The 21,187-nt window shown below is 44.6% G+C and overlaps 20 non-coding genes across 20 annotated transcripts; all 20 read left to right on the top strand.

Moving 5' to 3' along the window:
- The first annotated feature begins 1,277 nt into the window (after positions 1–1,277).
- On the top strand, positions 1,278–1,349 carry trnaf-gaa (transfer RNA phenylalanine (anticodon GAA)). Its single transcript has one exon. It is a non-coding gene; the product is annotated as a tRNA-Phe (tRNA).
- Positions 1,350–2,885: 1,536 nt separating this feature from the next.
- On the top strand, positions 2,886–2,959 carry trnai-aau (transfer RNA isoleucine (anticodon AAU)). The gene has a single exon. It is a non-coding gene; the product is annotated as a tRNA-Ile (tRNA).
- A 4,067-nt stretch (positions 2,960–7,026) lies between these two features.
- Positions 7,027–7,099, top strand: trnaf-gaa (transfer RNA phenylalanine (anticodon GAA)). The gene has a single exon. It is a non-coding gene; the product is annotated as a tRNA-Phe (tRNA).
- Positions 7,100–8,001: 902 nt separating this feature from the next.
- trnaf-gaa (transfer RNA phenylalanine (anticodon GAA)) lies at positions 8,002–8,074 on the top strand. Its single transcript has one exon. It is a non-coding gene; the product is annotated as a tRNA-Phe (tRNA).
- Positions 8,075–8,952: 878 nt separating this feature from the next.
- On the top strand, positions 8,953–9,026 carry trnai-aau (transfer RNA isoleucine (anticodon AAU)). The gene has a single exon. It is a non-coding gene; the product is annotated as a tRNA-Ile (tRNA).
- An 82-nt stretch (positions 9,027–9,108) lies between these two features.
- On the top strand, positions 9,109–9,181 carry trnaf-gaa (transfer RNA phenylalanine (anticodon GAA)). Its single transcript has one exon. It is a non-coding gene; the product is annotated as a tRNA-Phe (tRNA).
- Positions 9,182–9,782: 601 nt separating this feature from the next.
- trnaf-gaa (transfer RNA phenylalanine (anticodon GAA)) lies at positions 9,783–9,855 on the top strand. Its single transcript has one exon. It is a non-coding gene; the product is annotated as a tRNA-Phe (tRNA).
- A 1,553-nt stretch (positions 9,856–11,408) lies between these two features.
- trnai-aau (transfer RNA isoleucine (anticodon AAU)) lies at positions 11,409–11,482 on the top strand. Its single transcript has one exon. It is a non-coding gene; the product is annotated as a tRNA-Ile (tRNA).
- Positions 11,483–12,671: 1,189 nt separating this feature from the next.
- Positions 12,672–12,744, top strand: trnaf-gaa (transfer RNA phenylalanine (anticodon GAA)). The gene has a single exon. It is a non-coding gene; the product is annotated as a tRNA-Phe (tRNA).
- A 614-nt stretch (positions 12,745–13,358) lies between these two features.
- trnaf-gaa (transfer RNA phenylalanine (anticodon GAA)) lies at positions 13,359–13,431 on the top strand. Its single transcript has one exon. It is a non-coding gene; the product is annotated as a tRNA-Phe (tRNA).
- A 601-nt stretch (positions 13,432–14,032) lies between these two features.
- On the top strand, positions 14,033–14,105 carry trnaf-gaa (transfer RNA phenylalanine (anticodon GAA)). The gene has a single exon. It is a non-coding gene; the product is annotated as a tRNA-Phe (tRNA).
- An 878-nt stretch (positions 14,106–14,983) lies between these two features.
- Positions 14,984–15,057, top strand: trnai-aau (transfer RNA isoleucine (anticodon AAU)). The gene has a single exon. It is a non-coding gene; the product is annotated as a tRNA-Ile (tRNA).
- An 82-nt stretch (positions 15,058–15,139) lies between these two features.
- Positions 15,140–15,212, top strand: trnaf-gaa (transfer RNA phenylalanine (anticodon GAA)). The gene has a single exon. It is a non-coding gene; the product is annotated as a tRNA-Phe (tRNA).
- A 601-nt stretch (positions 15,213–15,813) lies between these two features.
- On the top strand, positions 15,814–15,886 carry trnaf-gaa (transfer RNA phenylalanine (anticodon GAA)). Its single transcript has one exon. It is a non-coding gene; the product is annotated as a tRNA-Phe (tRNA).
- Positions 15,887–17,439: 1,553 nt separating this feature from the next.
- On the top strand, positions 17,440–17,513 carry trnai-aau (transfer RNA isoleucine (anticodon AAU)). Its single transcript has one exon. It is a non-coding gene; the product is annotated as a tRNA-Ile (tRNA).
- Positions 17,514–17,595: 82 nt separating this feature from the next.
- trnaf-gaa (transfer RNA phenylalanine (anticodon GAA)) lies at positions 17,596–17,668 on the top strand. Its single transcript has one exon. It is a non-coding gene; the product is annotated as a tRNA-Phe (tRNA).
- A 601-nt stretch (positions 17,669–18,269) lies between these two features.
- Positions 18,270–18,342, top strand: trnaf-gaa (transfer RNA phenylalanine (anticodon GAA)). Its single transcript has one exon. It is a non-coding gene; the product is annotated as a tRNA-Phe (tRNA).
- An 879-nt stretch (positions 18,343–19,221) lies between these two features.
- Positions 19,222–19,295, top strand: trnai-aau (transfer RNA isoleucine (anticodon AAU)). Its single transcript has one exon. It is a non-coding gene; the product is annotated as a tRNA-Ile (tRNA).
- Positions 19,296–19,377: 82 nt separating this feature from the next.
- trnaf-gaa (transfer RNA phenylalanine (anticodon GAA)) lies at positions 19,378–19,450 on the top strand. The gene has a single exon. It is a non-coding gene; the product is annotated as a tRNA-Phe (tRNA).
- Positions 19,451–20,569: 1,119 nt separating this feature from the next.
- Positions 20,570–20,643, top strand: trnai-aau (transfer RNA isoleucine (anticodon AAU)). Its single transcript has one exon. It is a non-coding gene; the product is annotated as a tRNA-Ile (tRNA).
- Positions 20,644–21,187: the final 544 nt, after the last annotated feature.

The raw sequence follows: 21,187 nt of genomic DNA, 5'->3' as shown, positions 1-21,187 counted from the left end.
GTGCATCTCAACAATTGTGCTCTGTAGCCAGCGGCTGGTGTAGCTCAGTTGGTTAGAGTGTGTGATACGCTGCTCTCTGAAAGTAAGTAATGTCTTCTTTCTCATCTGACATTGTGACATCAGTATTACATGAGAGTTGCTTGTCATTGTTAAATGACAGTTTTCTTGTCATTGTTTACATGACAGTATTGTTGTCGTAAGACAAGCTGCATGAAGTGTGAACTGGAGTTTTCTTGGATCCATAAAACAATGTGATTTTGGAGGCATGCGGGGCATCGGATCCACTACCTCACGCATGCAAAGTATTTGAGCTAATTCCCCAGCCGTTGGAAATTTCGCAAGAAGCAACCAAGAGGGTCCAGTCTTGTCATGTCATGCTATGTGTTGTTGACTGTGTTAGTTTACTCGCCAGCACTTGCAGAGGCTCGGTGCATCTCAACAATTGCGCCCAATTGATAGTTCCCGGTTAGCTCAGTTTGGTTAGAGCTGGTGCTAATAATGCCAAGGTCATGTAGTTCGATCCCCGTACTGGCTATGATGTACTTTTTGACTGTCAAAATTGTGAGTCACATGCATGTGAATTGTCAAGGTTGCCACAGAATTGAATTTAGTGAATTGCCGAAATAGCTCAGTTGGAGAGCGTTAGACTGAAGATCTAAAGGTCCCTGGTCAGATCCCGGGTTTTCGGCATTTGTATTTGTTCTTTCTTTTCTGCCTCTGGCTTCAAGGAAACTATCCACAGCTTTGTTGTGGGCCTCAATGGTGTGTGCTACGCTGCTCCTCTGAAAGTAAGTAATTCTTGCTTTTTCATCTGACATTTTGACATCAGTGTTACAGGAAAGTTGCTTGTCATTGTTACATGACAGTAGGTTGTCGTAGGACAAGGCTGCATGAAGTGTGAACTGGAGCTTTCTTGGATCCAAAAAAATGTGATTTTGGAGCATGCGGGCATCGATCCCACACCTCACGAATGCAAGTATTGAGCTAATCCCCAGCCGTTTGGAAATTCCACAAGAAGCAACAAGAGGTCCAGTCTTGTCAGGCTATGCTGTTGGGACTTGTTAGTGTTACTCGCCAGCACTGCAGAGGCTCGGTGCATCTCAACAATTGCGCCCAATTGATAGTTCACGTTTAGCTCAGTTGGTTAGAGCGTGGTTAATAACGCCGGTCATGGGTTCGATCCCCGTACTGGCTATGATATTTACTTTTTGACTGTCAAAATTGTGAGTCACATGCATGTGAATGTCAAGGGTGCCACAGAATTTAATTAGTGAATTGCCGAAATAGCTCAGTTGGAGAGCGTTAGACTGAAGATCTAAAGGTCCCTGGTTCGATCCCGGGTTTCGGCATTTGTATTTGTTCTTTCTTTCTGCTCTGGCTTCAAGGAAACTATCCACAGCTTTGTTGTGGGCCTCAATGGCGTGTGCTACGCTGCCTCCTCTGAAAGTAAGTAATGTCTTGCTTTTTCATCTGACATTTTGACATCAGTGTACAAGGAAAGTTGCTTGTCATTGTTACATGACAGTAGGTTGTCGTAGGACAAGGCTGCATGAAGTGTGAACTGGAGCTTTCTTGGATCCATAAAAAAAATGTGATTTTGGAGCATGCGGCATCGATCCCACTACCTCACGAATGCAAAGTATTTTGAGCTAATTCCCCAGCCGTTTGGAAAATTCCACAAGAAGCAACCAAGAGGGTCCAGTCTTGTCAGGCTATGCTGTTGGTTGATTGTTAGTTTACTCGCCAGCACTTGCAGAGGCTCGGTGCATCTCAACATTGCGCCCAATTGATAGTTCACGTTTAGCTCAGTGGTTAGCGTGGTGCTAATAACGCCAAGGTCATGGGTTCGATCCCCGTACTGGCTATTGTACTTTTGACTGTCAAAATTGTGAGTCACATGGCATGTGAATTGTCAAGGGTGCCACAGAATTTAATTTAGTGAATTGCCAAAATAGCTCAGTTGGGAGAGCGTTAGACTGAAGATCTAAAGGTCCCTGGTTCGATCCCGGTTTCGGCATTTGTATTTGTTCTTTCTTTCTGCTCTGGCTTCAAGGAAACTATCCACAGCTTTTTTGTGGGCCTCAATGGCGTGTGCTACGCTGCTCCTCTGAAAGTAAGTAATGTCTTTTTTTCATCTGACATTTTGACATCAGTGTTACAGGAAAGTTGCTTGTCAGTTACATGACAGTAGGTTGTCGTAGGACAAGGCTGCATGAAGTGTGAACTGGAGCTTTCTTGGATCCACAAAAAAATGTGGTTTTGGGGAATGCGGGCATCGATCCCAATACTTATAGCATGCTAAGCAAACACAATACCAATTGATCAAATTCCCCAGCTGTTTGGAATTGCCACAAGGAGCAACTAAGAGTGTCCAGTCTTGTCAGTCTATGCTGTTGGTGGACTTGTTAGTTTGCGCTCCAGCACTTGCAGAGGCTCGGTGCATCTCAACAATTGTGCTCTGTAGCCAGCGGCTGGTTAGCTCAGTTGGTTAGAGTGTGTGATACGCTGCTCTCTGAAAGTAATGTCTTCTTTCTCATCTGACATTGTGACATCAGTATTACATGAGAGTTGCTTGTCATTGTTAAATGACAGTTCTTGTCATTGTTTACATGACAGTAGGTTGTCGTAAGACAAGGCTGCATGAAGTGTGAACTGGAGTTTTCTTGGATCCATAAAACAATGTGATTTTGGAGCATGCGGGCATCGATCCCACTACCTCACGCATGCAAAGTATTTGAGCTAATTCCCCAGCCGTTTGGAAATTCCGCAAGAAGCAACCAAGAGGGTCCAGTCTTGTCAGGCTATGCTGTTGGTTGACTTGTTAGTTTACGCTCCAGCACTTGCAGAGGCTCGGTGCATCTCAACAATTGCATCCAATATCTAGTGGCCGGTTAGCTCAGTTGGTTAGAGCGTGGTGCTAATAACGCCAAGGTCATGAGTTCGATCCCCGTACTGGCTATGATGTATTTTTGACTGTCAAATTGTGAGTCACATGCATGTGAATTGTCAAGGTTGCCACAGAATTGAATTTAGTGAATTGCCGAAATAGCTCAGTTGGGAGAGCGTTAGACTGAAGATCTAAAGGTTCCTGGTTCGATCCGGGTTTCGGCATTTGTATTTGTTCTTTCTTTCTGCTCTGGCTTCAAGGAAACTATCCACAGCTTTGTTTGTGGGCCTCAATGGCGTGTGCTACGCTGCTCCTCTGAAAGTAAGTAATGTCTTGCTTTTTCATCTGACATTTTGACATCAGTTACAGGAAAGTTGCTTGTCATTGTTACATGACAGTAGGTTGTCGTAGACAAGCTGCATGAATGTGAACTGGAGCTTTCTTTGGATCCATAAAACAAGGTGATTTTGAGCATGCGGGCAATCGATCCCACTACCTCACGAATGCAAAGTATTTGAGCTAATTCCCCAGCCGTTTGGAAATGCCCAAGAAGCACCAAGAGGGTCCAGTCTTGTCAGGCTATGCTGTTGGTTGACTTGTTAGTTTTACTTCGCCAGCACTTGCAGAGGCTCGGTGCATCTCAACAATTGCGCCCAATTGAAGTGTCACGTTTAGCTCAGTTGGTTAGAGCGTGGTGCTAATAACGCCAAGGTCATGGGTTCGATCCCCGTACTGGCTATGATGTACTTTTTGACTGTCAAAATTGTGAGTCACATGCATGTGAATTGTCAAGGTGCCACAGAATTTAATTTAGTGAATTGCCGAAATAGCTCATTTGGGAAGAGCGTTAGACTGAAGATCTAAAGGTCCCTGGTTCGATCCCGGGTTTCGCATTTGTATTGTTCTTTCTTTCTGCTCTGGCTTCAAGGAAACTATCCACAGCTTTGTTTGTGGGCCTCAATGGCGTGTGCTACGCTGCTCCTCTGAAAAGTAAGTAATGTCTTGCTTTTTCATCTGACATTTTGACATCAGTGTTACAGGAAAGTTGCTTGGTCATTGTTACATGACAGTAGGTTGTCGTAGGACAAGGCTGCATGAAGTGTGAACTGGAGCTTTCTTGGATCCACAAAAAATGTGTTTTTGGGGAATGCGGGCATCGATCCCAATACCTATAGCATGCTAAGCAAACACAATACCAATTGATCAAATTCCCCAGCTGTTTGGAATTGCCACAAGGAGCAACTAAGAGTGTCCAGTCTTGTCAGTCTATGCTGTTGGTGGACTTGTTAGTTTTGCGCTCCAGCACTTGCAGAGGCTCGGTGCATCTCAACAATTGTGCTCTGTAGCCAGCGGCTGGTTAGCTCAGTTGGTTAGAGTGTGTGATACGCTGCTCTCTGAAAGTAAGTAATGTCTTCTTCTCATCTGACATTGTGACATCAGTATTACATGAGAGTTGCTTGTCATTGTTAAATGACAGTTTCTTGTCATTGTTACATGACAGTAGGTTGTCGTAGGACAAGGCTGCATGAAGTGTGAACTGGAGCTTTTCTTGGATCCATAAAACAATGTGATTTTGGAGCATGCGGGCATCGATCCCACTACCCTCACGAATGCAAAGTATTTGAGCTAATTCCCCAGCCGTTTGGAAATTCCCAAGAAGCAACCAAGAGGGTCCAGTCTTGTCAGGCTATGCTGTTGGTTGACTTGTTAGTTTACTCGCCAGCACTTGCAGAGGCTCGGTGCATCTCAACAATTGCGCCCAATTGATAGTTCACGTTTAGCTCAGTTGGTTAGAGCGTGGTGCTAATAACGCCAAGGTCATGGGTTCGATCCCCGTACTGGCTATGATGTACTTTTTGACTGTCAAAATGTGAGTCACATGCATGTGAATTGTCAAGGGTGCCACAGAATTTAATTTAGTGAATTGCCGAAAAGCTCATTTAGAAGAGCGTTAGACTGAAGATCTAAAGGTCCCTGGTTCGATCCCGGGTTTCGGCATTTGTATTTGTTCTTTCTTTCTGCTCTGGCTTCAAGGAAACTATCCACAGCTTTGTTTGTGGGCCTCAATGGCGTGTGCTACGCTGCTCCTCTGAAAGTAAGTAATGTCTTGCTTTTTCATCTGACATTTTGACATCAGTGTTTACAGGAAAGTTGCTTGTCATTGTTACATGACAGTAGGTTGTCGTAGGACAAGGCTGCATGAAGTGTGAACTGGAGCTTTCTTGGATCCACAAAAAAATGTGTTTTTGGGGAATGCGGGCATCGATCCCAATACCTATAGCATGCTAAGCAAACACAATACCAATTGATCAAATTCCCCAGCTGTTTGGAATTGCCACAAGGAGCAACTAAGAGTGTCCAGTCTTGTCAGTCTATGCTGTTGGTGGACTTGTTAGTTTGCGCTCCAGCACTTGCAGAGGCTCGGTGCATCTCAACAATTGTGCTCTGTAGCCAGCGGCTGGTTAGCTCAGTTGGTTAGAGTGTGTGATACGCTGCTCTCTGAAGTAAGTAATGTCTTCTTTCTCATCTGACATTGTGACATCAGTATTACATGAGAGTTGCTTGTCATTGTTAAATGACAGTTTCTTGTCATTGTTTACATGACAGTAGGTTGTCGTAAGACAAGGCTGCATGAAGTGTGAACTGGAGTTTTTCTTGGATCCATAAAACAATGTGATTTTGGAGCATGCGGGCATCGATCCCACTACCTCACGCATGCAAAGTATTTGAGCTAATTCCCCAGCCGTTTGGAAATTCCGCAAGAAGCAACCAAGAGGGTCCAGTCTTGTCAGGCTATGCTGTTGGTTGACTTGTTAGTTTACTCGCCAGCACTTGCAGAGGCTCGGTGCATCTCAACAATTGCGTCTAATAGCTAGTGGCCGGTTAGCTCAGTTGGTTAGAGCGTGGTGCTAATAATCCCAAGGTCATGAGTTCGATCCCCGTACTGGCTATGATGTACTTTTGACTGTCAAAATCGTGAGTCACATGCATGTGAATTGTCAAGGTTGCCACAGAATTGAATTTAGTGAATTGCCAAAATAGCTCAGTTGGGAGAGCGTTAGACTGAAGATCTAAAGGTCCCTTGTTCAATCCCGGGTTTCGGCATTTGTATTTGTTCTTTCTTTCTGCTCTGGCTTCAAGGAAACTATCCACAGCTTTGTTTGTGGGCCTCAATGGTGTGTGCTACGCTGCTCCTCTGAAAGTAAGTAATGTCTTGCTTTTTCATCTGACATTTTGACATCAGTGTTACAGGAAAGTTGCTTGTCATTGTTACATGACAGTAGGTTGTCGTAGGACAAGGCTGCATGAAGTGTGAACTGGAGCTTTCTTGGATCCACAAAAAAATGTGTTTTTGGGGAATGCGGGCATCGATCCCAATACCTATAGCATGCTAAGCAAACACAATACCAATTGATCAAATTCCCCAGCTCTCTGGAATTGCCACAAGGAGCAACCAAGAGTGTCCAGTCTTGTCAGTCTATGCTGTTGGTGGACTTGTTAGTTTGCGCTCCAGCACTTGCAGAGGCTCGGTGCATCTCAACAATTGTGCTCTGTAGCCAGCGGCCGGTTAGCTCAGTTGGTTAGAGTGTGTGATACGCTGCTCTCTGAAAGTAAGTAATGTCTTCTTTCTCATCTGACATTGTGACATCAGTATTACATGAGAGTTGCTTGTCATTGTTAAATGACAGTTTCTTGTCATTGTTTACATGACAGTATGTTGTCGTAAGACAAGGCTGCATGAAGTGTAAACTGGAGTTTTCTTGGATCCATAAAACAATGTGATTTTGGAGCATGCGGGCATCGATCCCACTACCTCACGCATGCAAAGTATTTGAGCTAATTCCCCAGCCGTTTGGAAATTCCGCAAGAAGCAACCAAGAGGGTCCAGTCTTGTCAGGCTATGCTGTTGGTTGACTTGTTAGTTTACTCGCCAGCACTTGCAGAGGCTCGGTGCATCTCAACAATTGCGCCTAATTGATAGTTCACGTTTAGCTCAGTTGGTTAGAGCGTGGTGCTAATAACGCCAAGGTCATGGGTTCGATCCCCGTACTGGCTATGATGTACTTTTTGACTGTCAAAATTGTGAGTCACATGCATGTGAATTGTCAAGGTTGCCACAGAATTTAATTTAGTGAATTGCCGAAATAGCTCAGTTGGGAGAGCGTTAGACTGAAGATCTAAAGGTCCCTGGTTCGATCCCGGGTTTCGGCATTTGTATTTGTTCTTTCTTTCTGCTCTGGCTTCAAGGAAACTATCCACAGCTTTGTTTGTGGGCCTCAATGGCGTGTGCTACGCTGCTCCTCTGAAAGTAAGTAATGTCTTGCTTTTTCATCTGACATTTGACATCAGTGTTACAGGAAAGTTGCTTGTCATTGTTACATGACAGTAGGTTGTCGTCGGACAAGGCTGCATGAAGTGTGAACTGGAGCTTTGAGTGTCCAGTCTTGTCAGTCTATGCTGTTGGTGGACTTGTTAGTTTGCGCTCCAGCACTTGCAGAGGCTCGGTGCATCTCAACAATTGTGCTCTGTAGCCAGCGGCCGGTTAGCTCAGTTGGTTAGAGTGTGTGATACGCTGCTCTCTGAAAGTAAGTAATGTCTTCTTTCTCATCTGACATTGTGACATCAGTATTACATGAGAGTTGCTTGTCATTGTTAAATGACAGTTTCTTGTCATTGTTTACATGACAGTATGTTGTCGTAAGACAAGGCTGCATGAAGTGTAAACTGGAGTTTTCTTGGATCCATAAAACAATGTGATTTTGGAGCATGCGGGCATCGATCCCACTACCTCACGCATGCAAAGTATTTGAGCTAATTCCCCAGCCGTTTGGAAATTCCGCAAGAAGCAACCAAGAGGGTCCAGTCTTGTCAGGCTATGCTGTTGGTTGACTTGTTAGTTTACTCGCCAGCACTTGCAGAGGCTCGGTGCATCTCAACAATTGCGCCCAATTGATAGTTCACGTTTAGCTCAGTTGGTTAGAGCGTGGTGCTAATAACGCCAAGGTCATGGGTTTGATCCCCGTACTGGCTATGATGTACTTTTTGACTGTCAAAATTGTGAGTCACATGCATGTGAATTGTCAAGGGTGCCACAGAATTTAATTTAGTGAATTGCTGAAATAGCTCAGTTGGGAGAGCGTTAGACTGAAGATCTAAAGGTCCCTGGTTCGATCCCGGGTTTCGGCATTTGTATTTGTTCTTTCTTTCTGCTCTGGCTTCAAGGAAACTATCCACAGCTTTGTTTGTGGGCCTCAATGGCGTGTGCTACGCTGCTCCTCTGAAAGTAAGTAATGTCTTGCTTTTTCATCTGACATTTTGACATCAGTGTTACAGGAAAGTTGCTTGTCATTGTTACATGACAGTAGGTTGTCGTAGGACAAGGCTGCATGAAGTGTGAACTGGAGCTTTCTTGGATCCACAAAAAAAATTGTTTTTGGGGAATGCGGGCATCGATCCCAATACCTATAGCATGCTAAGCAAACACAATACCAATTGATCAAATTCCCCAGCTGTTTGGAATTGCCACAAGGAGCAACTAAGAGTGTCCAGTCTTGTCAGTATATGCTGTTGGTGGACTTGTTAGTTTGCGCTCCAGCACTTGCAGAGGCTCGGTGCATCTCAACAATTGTGCTCTGTATCCAGCGGCTGGTTAGCTCAGTTGGTTAGAGTGTGTGATACGCTGCTCTCTGAAAGTAAGTAATGTCTTCTTTCTCATCTGACATTGTGACATCAGTATTACATGAGAGTTGCTTGTCATTGTTAAATGACAGTTTCTTGTCATTGTTTACATGACAGTAGGTTGTCGTAAGACAAGGCTGCATGAAGTGTGAACTGGAGTTTTCTTGGATCCATAAAACAATGTGATTTTGGAGCATGCGGGCATCGATCCCACTACCTCACGCATGCAAAGTATTTGAGCTAATTCCCCAGCCGTTTGGAAATTCCGCAAGAAGCAACCAAGAGGGTCCAGTCTTGTCAGGCTATGCTGTTGGTTGACTTGTTAGTTTACGCTCCAGCACTTGCAGAGGCTCGGTGCATCTCAACAATTGCATCCAAAAGCTAGTGGCCGGTTAGCTCAGTTGGTTAGAGCGTGGTGCTAATAACGCCAAGGTCATGAGTTCTATCCCCGTACTGGCTATGATGTACTTTTTGATTGTCAAAATTGTGAGTCACATGCATGTGAATTGTCAAGGTTGCCACAGAATTGAATTTAGTGAATTGCCGAAATAGCTCAGTTGGGAGAGCATTAGACTGAAGATCTAAAGGTCCCTGGTTCGATCCCGGGTTTCGGCATTTGTGTTTGTTCTTTCTTTCTGCTCTGGCTTCAAGGAAACTATCCACAGCTTTGTTTGTGGGCCTCAATGGCGTGTGCTACGCTGCTCCTCTGAAAGTAAGTAATGTCTTGCTTTTTCATCTGACATTTTGACATCAGTGTTACAGGAAAGTTGCTTGTCATTGTTACATGACAGTAGGTTGTCGTAGGACAAGGCTGCATGAAGTGTGAACTGGAGCTTTCTTGGATCCATAAAACAATGTGATTTTGGAGCATGCGGGCATCGATCCCACTACCTCACGAATGCAAAGTATTTGAGCTAATTCCCCAGCCGTTTGGAAATTCCACAAGAAGCAACCAAGAGGGTCCAGTCTTGTCAGGCTATGCTGTTGGTTGACTTGTTAGTTTACTCGCCAGCACTTGCAGAGGCTCGGTGCATCTCAACAATTGCGCCCAATTGATAGTTCCCGTTTAGCTCAGTTGGTTAGAGCGTGGTGCTAATAACGCCAAGGTCATGGGTTCGATCCCCGTACTGGCTATGATGTACTTTTTGACTGTCAAAATTGTGAGTCACATGCATGTGAATTGTCAAGGGTGCCACAGAATTTAATTTAGTGAATTGCCGAAATAGCTCAGTTGGGAGAGCGTTAGACTGAAGATCTAAAGGTCCCTGGTTCGATCCCGGGTTTCGGCATTTGTATTTGTTCTTTCTTTCTGCTCTGGCTTCAAGGAAACTATCCACAGCTTTGTTTGTGGGCCTCAATGGCGTGTGCTACGCTGCTCCTCTGAAAGTAAGTAATGTCTTGCTTTTTCATCTGACATTTTGACATCAGTGTTACAGGAAAGTTGCTTGTCATTGTTACATGACAGTAGGTTGTCGTAGGACAAGGCTGCATGAAGTGTGAACTGGAGCTTTCTTGGATCCATAAAACAATGTGATTTTGGAGCATGCGGGCATCGATCCCACTACCTCACGAATGCAAAGTATTTGAGCTAATTCCCCAGCCGTTTGGAAATTCCACAAGAAGCAACCAAGAGGGTCCAGTCTTGTCAGGCTATGCTGTTGGTTGACTTGTTAGTTTACTCGCCAGCACTTGCAGAGGCTCGGTGCATCTCAACAATTGCGCCCAATTGATAGTTCACGTTTAGCTCAGTTGGTTAGAGCGTCGTGCTAATAACGCCAAGGTCATGGGTTCGATCCCCGTACTGGCTATGATGTGCTTTTTGACTGTCAAAATTGTGAGTCACATGCATGTGAATTGTCAAGGGTGCCACAGAATTTAATTTAGTGAATTGCTGAAATAGCTCAGTTGGGAGAGCGTTCGACTGAAGATCTAAAGGTCCCTGGTTCGATCCCGGGTTTCGGCATTTGTATTTGTTCTTTCTTTCTGCTCTGGCTTCAAGGAAACTATCCACAGCTTTGTTTGTGGGCCTCAATGGCGTGTGCTACGCTGCTCCTCTGAAAGTAAGTAATGTCTTGCTTTTTCATCTGACATTTTGACATCAGTGTTACAGGAAAGTTGCTTGTCATTGTTACATGACAGTAGGTTGTCGTAGGACAAGGCTGCATGAAGTGTGAACTGGAGCTTTCTTGGATCCACAAAAAAAATTGTTTTTGGGGAATGCGGGCATCGATCCCAATACCTATAGCATGCTAAGCAAACACAATACCAATTGATCAAATTCCCCAGCTGTTTGGAATTGCCACAAGGAGCAACTAAGAGTGTCCAGTCTTGTCAGTATATGCTGTTGGTGGACTTGTTATTTTGCGCTCCAGCACTTGCAGAGGCTCGGTGCATCTCAACAATTGTGCTCTGTAGCCAGCGGCTGGTTAGCTCAGTTGGTTAGAGTGTGTGATACGCTGCTCTCTGAAAGTAAGTAATGTCTTCTTTCTCATCTGACATTGTGACATCAGTATTACATGAGAGTTGCTTGTCATTGTTAAATGACAGTTTCTTGTCATTGTTTACATGACAGTAGGTTGTCGTAAGACAAGGCTGCATGAAGTGTGAACTGGAGTTTTCTTGGATCCATAAAACAATGTGATTTTGGAGCATGCGGGCATCGATCCCACTACCTCACGCATGCAAAGTATTTGAGCTAATTCCCCAGCCGTTTGGAAATTCCGCAAGAAGCAACCAAGTCTTGTCCAGTCTTGTCAGGCTATGCTGTTGGTTGACTTGTTAGTTTACGCTCCAGCACTTGCAGAGGCTCGGTGCATCTCAACAATTGCGTCCAATAGCTAGCGGCCGGTTAGCTCAGTTGGTTAGAGCGTGGTGCTAATAACGCCAAGGTCATGAGTTCGATCCCCGTACTGGCTATGATGTACTTTTTGACTGTCAAAATTGTGAGTCACATGCATGTGAATTGTCAAGGTTGCCACAGAATTGAATTTAGTGAATTGCTGAAATAGCTCAGTTGGGAGAGCGTTAGACTGAAGATCTAAAGGTCCCTTGTTCAATCCCGGGTTTCGGCATTTGTATTTGTTCTTTCTCTCTGCTCTGGCTTCAAGGAAACTATCCACAGCTTTGTTTGTGGGCCTCAATGGCGTGTGCTACGCTGCTCCTCTGAAAGTAAGTAATGTCTTGCTTTTTCATCTGACATTTTGACATCAGTGTTACAGGAAAGTTGCTTGTCATTGTTACATGACAGTAGGTTGTCGTAGGACAAGGCTGCATGAAGTGTGAACTGGAGCTTTCTTGGATCCACAAAAAAATGTGTTTTTGGGGAATGCGGGCATCGATCCCAATACCTATAGCATGCTAAGCAAACACAATACCAATTGATCAAATTCCCCAGCTCTCTGGAATTGCCACAAGGAGCAACCAAGAGTGTCCAGTCTTGTCAGTCTATGCTGTTGGTGGACTTGTTAGTTTGCGCTCCAGCACTTGCAGAGGCTCGGTGCATCTCAACAATTGTGCTCTGTAGCCAGCGGCCGGTTAGCTCAGTTGGTTAGAGTGTGTGATACGCTGCTCTCTGAAAGTAAGTAATGTCTTCTTTCTCATCTGACATTGTGACATCAGTATTACATGAGAGTTGCTTGTCATTGTTAAATGACAGTTTCTTGTCATTGTTTACATGACAGTATGTTGTCGTAAGACAAGGCTGCATGAAGTGTAAACTGGAGTTTTCTTGGATCCATAAAACAATGTGATTTTGGAGCATGCGGGCATCGATCCCACTACCTCACGCATGCAAAGTATTTGAGCTAATTCCCCAGCCGTTTGGAAATTCCGCAAGAAGCAACCAAGAGGGTCCAGTCTTGTCAGGCTATGCTGTTGGTTGACTTGTTAGTTTACTCGCCAGCACTTGCAGAGGCTCGGTGCATCTCAACAATTGCGCCCAATTGATAGTTCACGTTTAGCTCAGTTGGTTAGAGCGTGGTGCTAATAACGCCAAGGTCATGGGTTCGATCCCCGTACTGGCTATGATGTACTTTTTGACTGTCAAAATTGTGAGTCACATGCATGTGAATTGTCAAGGGTGCCACAGAATTTTATTTAGTGAATTGCCGAAATAGCTCAGTTGGGAGAGCGTTAGACTGAAGATCTAAAGGTCCCTGGTTCGATCCCGGGTTTCGGCATTTGTATTTGTTCTTTCTTTCTGCTCTGGCTTCAAGGAAACTATCCACAGCTTTGTTTGTGGGCCTCAATGGCGTGTGCTACGCTGCTCCTCTGAAAGTAAGTAATGTCTTGCTTTTTCATCTGACATTTTGACATCAGTGTTACAGGAAAGTTGCTTGTCATTGTTACATGACAGTAGGTTGTCGTAGGACAAGGCTGCATGAAGTGTGAACTGGAGCTTTCTTGGATCCACAAAAAAATGTGTTTTTGGGGAATGCGGGCATCGATCCCAATACTTATAGCATGCTAAGCAAACACAATACCAATTGATCAAATTCCCCAGCTGTTTGGAATTGCCACAAGGAGCAACTAAGAGTGTCCAGTCTTGTCAGTCTATGCTGTTGGTGGACTTGTTAGTTTGCGCTCCAGCACTTGCAGAGGCTCGGTGCATCTCAACAATTGCGTCCAATAGCTAGTGGCCGGTTAGCTCAGTTGGTTAGAACATGGTGCTAATAACGCCAAGGTCATGAGTTCGATCCCCGTACTGTCTATGATGTACTTTTTGACTGATAAAAATTGTGAGTCACATGCATGTGAATTGTCAAGGTTGCCACAGAATTGAATTTAGTGAATTGCCGAAATAGCTCAGTTGGGAGAGCGTTAGACCGAAGATCTAAAGGTCCCTGGTTCGATCCCGGGTTTCGGCATTTGTGTTTGTTCTTTCTTTCTGCTCTGGCTTCAAGGAAACTATCCACAGCTTTGTTTGTGGGCCTCAATGGCGTGTGCTACGCTGCTCCTCTGAAAGTAAGTAATGTCTTGCTTTTTCATCTGACATTTTGACATCAGTGTTACAGGAAAGTTGCTTGTCATTGTTACATGACAGTAGGTTGTCGTAGGACAAGGCTGCATGAAGTGTGAACTGGAGCTTTCTTGGATCCATAAAACAATGTGATTTTGGAGCATGCGGGCATCGATCCCACTACCTCACGAATGCAAAGTATTTGAGCTAATTCCCCAGCCGTTTGGAAATTCCACAAGAAGCAACCAAGAGGGTCCAGTCTTGTCAGGCTATGCTGTTGGTTGACTTGTTAGTTTACTCGCCAGCACTTGCAGAGGCTCGGTGCATCTCAACAATTGCGCCCAATTGATAGTTCACGTTTAGCTCAGTTGGTTAGAGCGTGGTGCTAATAACGCCAAGGTCATGGGTTTGATCCCCGTACTGGCTATGATGTACTTTTTGACTGTCAAAATTGTGAGTCACATGCATGTGAATTGTCAAGGGTGCCACAGAATTTAATTTAGTGAATTGCTGAAATAGCTCAGTTGGGAGAGCGTTAGACTGAAGATCTAAAGGTCCCTGGTTCGATCCCGGGTTTCGGCATTTGTATTTGTTCTTTCTTTCTGCTCTGGCTTCAAGGAAACTATCCACAGCTTTGTTTGTGGGCCTCAATGGCGTGTGCTACGCTGCTCCTCTGAAAGTAAGTAATGTCTTGCTTTTTCATCTGACATTTTGACATCAGTGTTACAGGAAAGTTGCTTGTCATTGTTACATGACAGTAGGTTGTCGTAGGACAAGGCTGCATGAAGTGTGAACTGGAGCTTTCTTGGATCCACAAAAAAAATTGTTTTTGGGGAATGCGGGCATCGATCCCAATACCTATAGCATGCTAAGCAAACACAATACCAATTGATCAAATTCCCCAGCTGTTTGGAATTGCCACAAGGAGCAACTAAGAGTGTCCAGTCTTGTCAGTATATGCTGTTGGTGGACTTGTTAGTTTGCGCTCCAGCACTTGCAGAGGCTCGGTGCATCTCAACAATTGTGCTCTGTAGCCAGCGGCTGGTTAGCTCAGTTGGTTAGAGTGTGTGATACGCTGCTCTCTGAAAGTAAGTAATGTCTTCTTTCTCATCTGACATTGTGACATCAGTATTACATGAGAGTTGCTTGTCATTGTTAAATGACAGTTTCTTGTCATTGTTTACATGACAGTAGGTTGTCGTAAGACAAGGCTGCATGAAGTGTGAACTGGAGTTTTCTTGGATCCATAAAACAATGTGATTTTGGAGCATGCGGGCATCGATCCCACTACCTCACGCATGCAAAGTATTTGAGCTAATTCCCCAGCCGTTTGGAAATTCCGCAAGAAGCAACCAAGAGGGTCCAGTCTTGTCAGGCTATGCTGTTGGTTGACTTGTTAGTTTACGCTCCAGCACTTGCAGAGGCTCGGTGCATCTCAACAATTGCATCCAATAGCTAGTGGCCGGTTAGCTCAGTTGGTTAGAGCGTGGTGCTAATAACGCCAAGGTCATGAGTTCTATCCCCGTACTGGCTATGATGTACTTTTTGATTGTCAAAATTGTGAGTCACATGCATGTGAATTGTCAAGGTTGCCACAGAATTGAATTTAGTGAATTGCCGAAATAGCTCAGTTGGGAGAGCGTTAGACTGAAGATCTAAAGGTCCCTGGTTCGATCCCGGGTTTCGGCATTTGTGTTTGTTCTTTCTTTCTGCTCTGGCTTCAAGGAAACTATCCACAGCTTTGTTTGTGGGCCTCAATGGCGTGTGCTACGCTGCTCCTCTGAAAGTAAGTAATGTCTTGCTTTTTCATCTGACATTTTGACATCAGTGTTACAGGAAAGTTGCTTGTCATTGTTACATGACAGTAGGTTGTCGTAGGACAAGGCTGCATGAAGTGTGAACTGGAGCTTTCTTGGATCCATAAAACAATGTGATTTTGGAGCATGCGGGCATCGATCCCACTACCTCACGAATGCAAAGTATTTGAGCTAATTCCCCAGCCGTTTGGAAATTCCACAAGAAGCAACCAAGAGGGTCCAGTCTTGTCAGGCTATGCTGTTGGTTGACTTGTTAGTTTACTCGCCAGCACTTGCAGAGGCTCGGTGCATCTCAACAATTGCGCCCAATTGATAGTTCCCGTTTAGCTCAGTTGGTTAGAGCGTGGTGCTAATAACGCCAAGGTCATGGGTTCGATCCCCGTACTGGCTATGATGTACTTTTTGACTGTCAAAATTGTGAGTCACATGCATGTGAATTGTCAAGGGTGCCACAGAATTTAATTTAGTGAATTGCCGAAATAGCTCAGTTGGGAGAGCGTTAGACTGAAGATCTAAAGGTCCCTGGTTCGATCCCGGGTTTCGGCATTTGTATTTGTTCTTTCTTTCTGCTCTGGCTTCAAGGAAACTATCCACAGCTTTGTTTGTGGGCCTCAATGGCGTGTGCTACGCTGCTCCTCTGAAAGTAAGTAATGTCTTGCTTTTTCATCTGACATTTTGACATCAGTGTTACAGGAAAGTTGCTTGTCATTGTTACATGACAGTAGGTTGTCGTAGGACAAGGCTGCATGAAGTGTGAACTGGAGCTTTCTTGGATCCATAAAACAATGTGATTTTGGAGCATGCGGGCATCGATCCCACTACCTCACGAATGCAAAGTATTTGAGCTAATTCCCCAGCCGTTTGGAAATTCCACAAGAAGCAACCAAGAGGGTCCAGTCTTGTCAGGCTATGCTGTTGGTTGACTTGTTAGTTTACTCGCCAGCACTTGCAGAGGCTCGGTGCATCTCAACAATTGCGCCCAATTGATAGTTCACGTTTAGCTCAGTTGGTTAGAGCGTCGTGCTAATAACGCCAAGGTCATGGGTTCGATCCCCGTACTGGCTATGATGTGCTTTTTGACTGTCAAAATTGTGAGTCACATGCATGTGAATTGTCAAGGGTGCCACAGAATTTAATTTAGTGAATTGCTGAAATACCTCAGTTGGGAGAGCGTTCGACTGAAGATCTAAAGGTCCCTGGTTCGATCCCGGGTTTCGGCATTTGTATTTGTTCTTTCTTTCTGCTCTAGCTTCAAGGAAACTATCCACAGCTTTGTTTGTGGGCCTCAATGGCGTGTGCTACGCTGCTCCTCTGAAAGTAAGTAATGTCTTGCTTTTTCATCTGACATTTTGACATCAGTGTTACAGGAAAGTTGCTTGTCATTGTTACATGACAGTAGGTTGTCGTAGGACAAGGCTGCATGAAGTGTGAACTGGAGCTTTCTTGGATCCACAAAAAAAATTGTTTTTGGGGAATGCGGGCATCGATCCCAATACCTATAGCATGCTAAGCAAACACAATACCAATTGATCAAATTCCCCAGCTGTTTGGAATTGCCACAAGGAGCAACTAAGAGTGTCCAGTCTTGTCAGTATATGCTGTTGGTGGACTTGTTATTTTGCGCTCCAGCACTTGCAGAGGCTCGGTGCATCTCAACAATTGTGCTCTGTAGCCAGCGGCTGGTTAGCTCAGTTGGTTAGAGTGTGTGATACGCTGCTCTCTGAAAGTAAGTAATGTCTTCTTTCTCATCTGACATTGTGACATCAGTATTACATGAGAGTTGCTTGTCATTGTTAAATGACAGTTTCTTGTCATTGTTTACATGACAGTAGGTTGTCGTAAGACAAGGCTGCATGAAGTGTGAACTGGAGTTTTCTTGGATCCATAAAACAATGTGATTTTGGAGCATGCGGGCATCGATCCCACTACCTCACGCATGCAAAGTATTTGAGCTAATTCCCCAGCCGTTTGGAAATTCCGCAAGAAGCAACCAAGTCTTGTCCAGTCTTGTCAGGCTATGCTGTTGGTTGACTTGTTAGTTTACGCTCCAGCACTTGCAGAGGCTCGGTGCATCTCAACAATTGCGTCCAATAGCTAGCGGCCGGTTAGCTCAGTTGGTTAGAGCGTGGTGCTAATAACGCCAAGGTCATGAGTTCGATCCCCGTACTGGCTATGATGTACTTTTTGACTGTCAAAATTGTGAGTCACATGCATGTGAATTGTCAAGGTTGCCACAGAATTGAATTTAGTGAATTGCCGAAATAGCTCAGTTGGGAGAGCGTTAGACTGAAGATCTAAAGGTCCCTGGTTCAATCCCGGATTTCGGCATTTGTATTTGTTCTTTCTCTCTGCTCTGGCTTCAAGGAAACTATCCACAGCTTTGTTTGTGGGCCTCAATGGCGTGTGCTACGCTGCTCCTCTGAAAGTAAGTAATGTCTTGCTTTTTCATCTGACATTTTGACATCAGTGTTACAGGAAAGTTGCTTGTCATTGTTACATGACAGTAGGTTGTCGTAGGACAAGGCTGCATGAAGTGTGAACTGGAGCTTTCTTGGATCCATAAAACAATGTGATTTTGGAGCATGCGGGCATCGATCCCACTACCTCACGAATGCAAAGTATTTGAGCTAATTCCCCAGCCGTTTGGAAATTCCACAAGAAGCAACCAAGAGGGTCCAGTCTTGTCAGGATATGCTGTTGGTTGACTTGTTAGTTTACTCGCCAGCACTTGCAGAGGTTCGGTGCATCTCAACAATTGCGCCCAATTGATAGTTCCTGTTTAGCTCAGTTGGTTAGAGCGTGTTGCTAATAACGCCAAGGTCATGGGTTCGATCCCCGTACTGGCTATGATGTACTTTTTGACTGTCAAAATTGTGAGTCACATGCATGTGAATTGTCAAGGGTGCCACAGAATTTAATTTAGTTAATTGCCGAAATAGCTCAGTTGGGAGAGCGTTAGACTGAAGATCTAAAGGTCCCTGGTTCGATCCCGGGTTTCGGCGTTTGTATTTGTTCTTTCTTTATGCTCTGGCTTAAAGGAAACTATCCACAGCTTTGTTTGTGGGCCTCAATGGCGTGTTCTACGCTGCTCCTCTGAAAGTAAGTAATGTCTTGCTTTTTCATCTGACATTTTGACATCAGTGTTACAGGAAAGTTGCTTGTCATTGTTACATGACAGTAGGTTGTCGTAAGACAAGGCTGCATGAAGTGTGAACTGGAGCTTTCTTGGATCCACAAAACAAATTGTTTTTGGGGAATGCGGGCATCGAATCCAATACCTATAGCATGCTAAGCAAACACAATACCAATTGATCAAATTCCCCAGCTGTTTGGAATTGCCACAAGGAGCAACTAAGAGTGTCCAGTCTTGTCAGTCTATGCTGTTGGTGGACTTGTTAGTTTGCGCTCCAGCACTTGCAGAGGCTCGGTGCATCTCAACAATTGTGCTCTGTAGCCAGCGGCTGGTTAGCTCAGTTGGTTAGAGTGTGTGATACGCTGCTCTCTGAAAGTAAGTAATGTCTTCTTTCTCATCTGACATTGTGACATCAGTATTACATGAGAGTTGCTTGTCATTGTTAAATGACAGTTTCTTGTCATTGTTTACATGACAGTAGGTTGTCGTAAGACAAGGCTGCATGAAGTGTGAACTGGAGTTTTCTTGGATCCATAAAACAATGTGATTTTGGAGCATGCGGGCATCGATCCCACTACCTCACTCATGCAAAGTATTTGAGCTAATTCCCCAGCCGTTTGGAAATTCCGCAAGAAGCAACCAAGTCTTGTCCAGTCTTGTCAGGCTATGCTGTTGGTTGACTTGTTAGTTTACGCTCCAGCACTTGCAGAGGCTCGGTGCATCTCAACAATTGCGTCCAATAGCTAGTGGCCGGTTAGCTCAGTTGGTTAGAGCGTGGTGCTAATAACGCCAAGGTCATGAGTTCGATCCCTGTACTGGCTATGATGTACTTTTTGACTGTCAGAATTGTGAGTCACATGCATGTGAATTGTCAAGGTTGCCACAGAATTGAATTTAGTGCATTGCCGAAATAGCTCAGTTGGGAGAGCGTTAGACTGAAGATCTAAAGGTCCCTGGTTCGATCCCGGGTTTCGGCATTTGTATTTGTTCTTTCTTTCTGCTCTGGCTTCAAGGAAACTATCCACAGCTTTGTTTGTGGGCCTCAATGGCGTGTGCTACGCTGCTCTTCTGAAAGTAAGTAATGTCTTGCTTTTTCATCTGACATTTTGACATCAGTGTTACAGGAAAGTTGCTTGTCATTGTTACATGACAGTAGGTTGTCGTAGGACAAGGCTGCATGAAGTGTGAACTGGAGCTTTCTTGGATCCATAAAACAATGTGATTTTGGAGCATGCGGGCATCGATCCCACTACCTCACGAATGCAAAGTATTTGAGCTAATTCCCCAGCCGTTTGGAAATTCCACAAGAAGCAACCAAGAGGGTCCAGTCTTGTCAGGCTATGCTGTTGGTTGACTTGTTAGTTTACTCGCCAGCACTTGCAGAGGTTCGGTGCATCTCAACAATTGCGCCTAATTGATAGTTCCCGTTTAGCTCAGTTGGTTAGAGCGTGGTGCTAATAACGCCAAGGTCATGGGTTCGATCCCCGTACTGGCTATGATGTACTTTTTGACTGTCAAAATTGTGAGTCACATGCATGTGAATTGTCAAGGGTGCCACAGAATTTAATTTAGTTAATTGCCGAAATAGCTCAGTTGGGAGAGCGTTAGACTGAAGATCTAAAGGTCCCTGGTTCGATCCGGGGTTTCGGCATTTGTATTTGTTCTTTCTTTCTGCTCTGGCTTCAAGGAAACTATCCACAGCTTTGTTTGTGGGCCTCAATGGCGTGTGCTACGCTGCTCCTCTGAAAGTAAGTAATGTCTTGCTTTTTCATCTGACATTTTGACATCAGTGTTACAGGAAAGTTGCTTGTCATTGTTACATGACAGTAGGTTGTCGTAGGACAAGGCTGCATGAAGTGTGAACTGGAGCTTTCTTGGATCCACAAAACAATGTGATTTTGGAGCATGCGGGCATCGATCCCACTACCTCACGAATGCAAAGTATTTGAGCTAATTCCCCAGCCGTTTGGAAATTCCACAAGAAGCAACCAAGAGGGTCCAGTCTTGTCAGGCTATGCTGTTGGTTGACTTGTTAGTTTACTCGCCAGCACTTGCAGAGGCTCGGTGCATCTCAACAATTTCGCCCAATTGATAGTTCCCGGTTAGCTCAGTTGGTTAGAGCGTGGTGCTAATAACGCCAAGGTCATGGGTTCGATCCCCGTACTGGCTATGATGTACTTTTTGACTGTCAAAATTGTGAGTCACATGCATGTGAATTGTCAAGGGTGCCACAGAATTTAAGTTAGTTAATTGCCGAAATAGCTCAGTTTGGAGAGCGTTAGACTGAAGATCTAAAGGTCCCTGGTTCGATCCCGGGTTTCGGCATTTGTATTTGTTCTTTCTTTCTGCTCTGGCTTCAAGGAAACTATCCACAGCTTTGTTTGTGGGCCTCAATGGCGTGTGCTACGCTGCTCCTCTGAAAGTAAGTAATGTCTTGCTTTTTCATCTGACATTTTGACATCAGTGTTACAGGAAAGTTTCTTGTCATTGTTACATGACAGTAGGTTGTCGTAGGACAAGGCTGCATGAAGTGTGAACTGGAGCTTTCTTGGATCCACAAAACAATGTGATTTTGGAGCATGCGGGCATCGATCCCACTACCTCACGAATGCAAAGTATTTGAGCTAATTCCCCAGCCGTTTGGAAATTCCACAAGAAGCAACCAAGAGGGTCCAGTCTTGTCAGGCTATGCTGTTGGTTGACTTGTTAGTTTA

Source organism: Oncorhynchus kisutch, unplaced genomic scaffold, assembly GCF_002021735.2.
Source record: "Oncorhynchus kisutch isolate 150728-3 unplaced genomic scaffold, Okis_V2 scaffold1259, whole genome shotgun sequence".
NCBI classification, from domain to species: Eukaryota; Metazoa; Chordata; class Actinopteri; order Salmoniformes; family Salmonidae; genus Oncorhynchus; species Oncorhynchus kisutch.
This window is presented reverse-complemented; position numbering and strand designations above follow the sequence as displayed.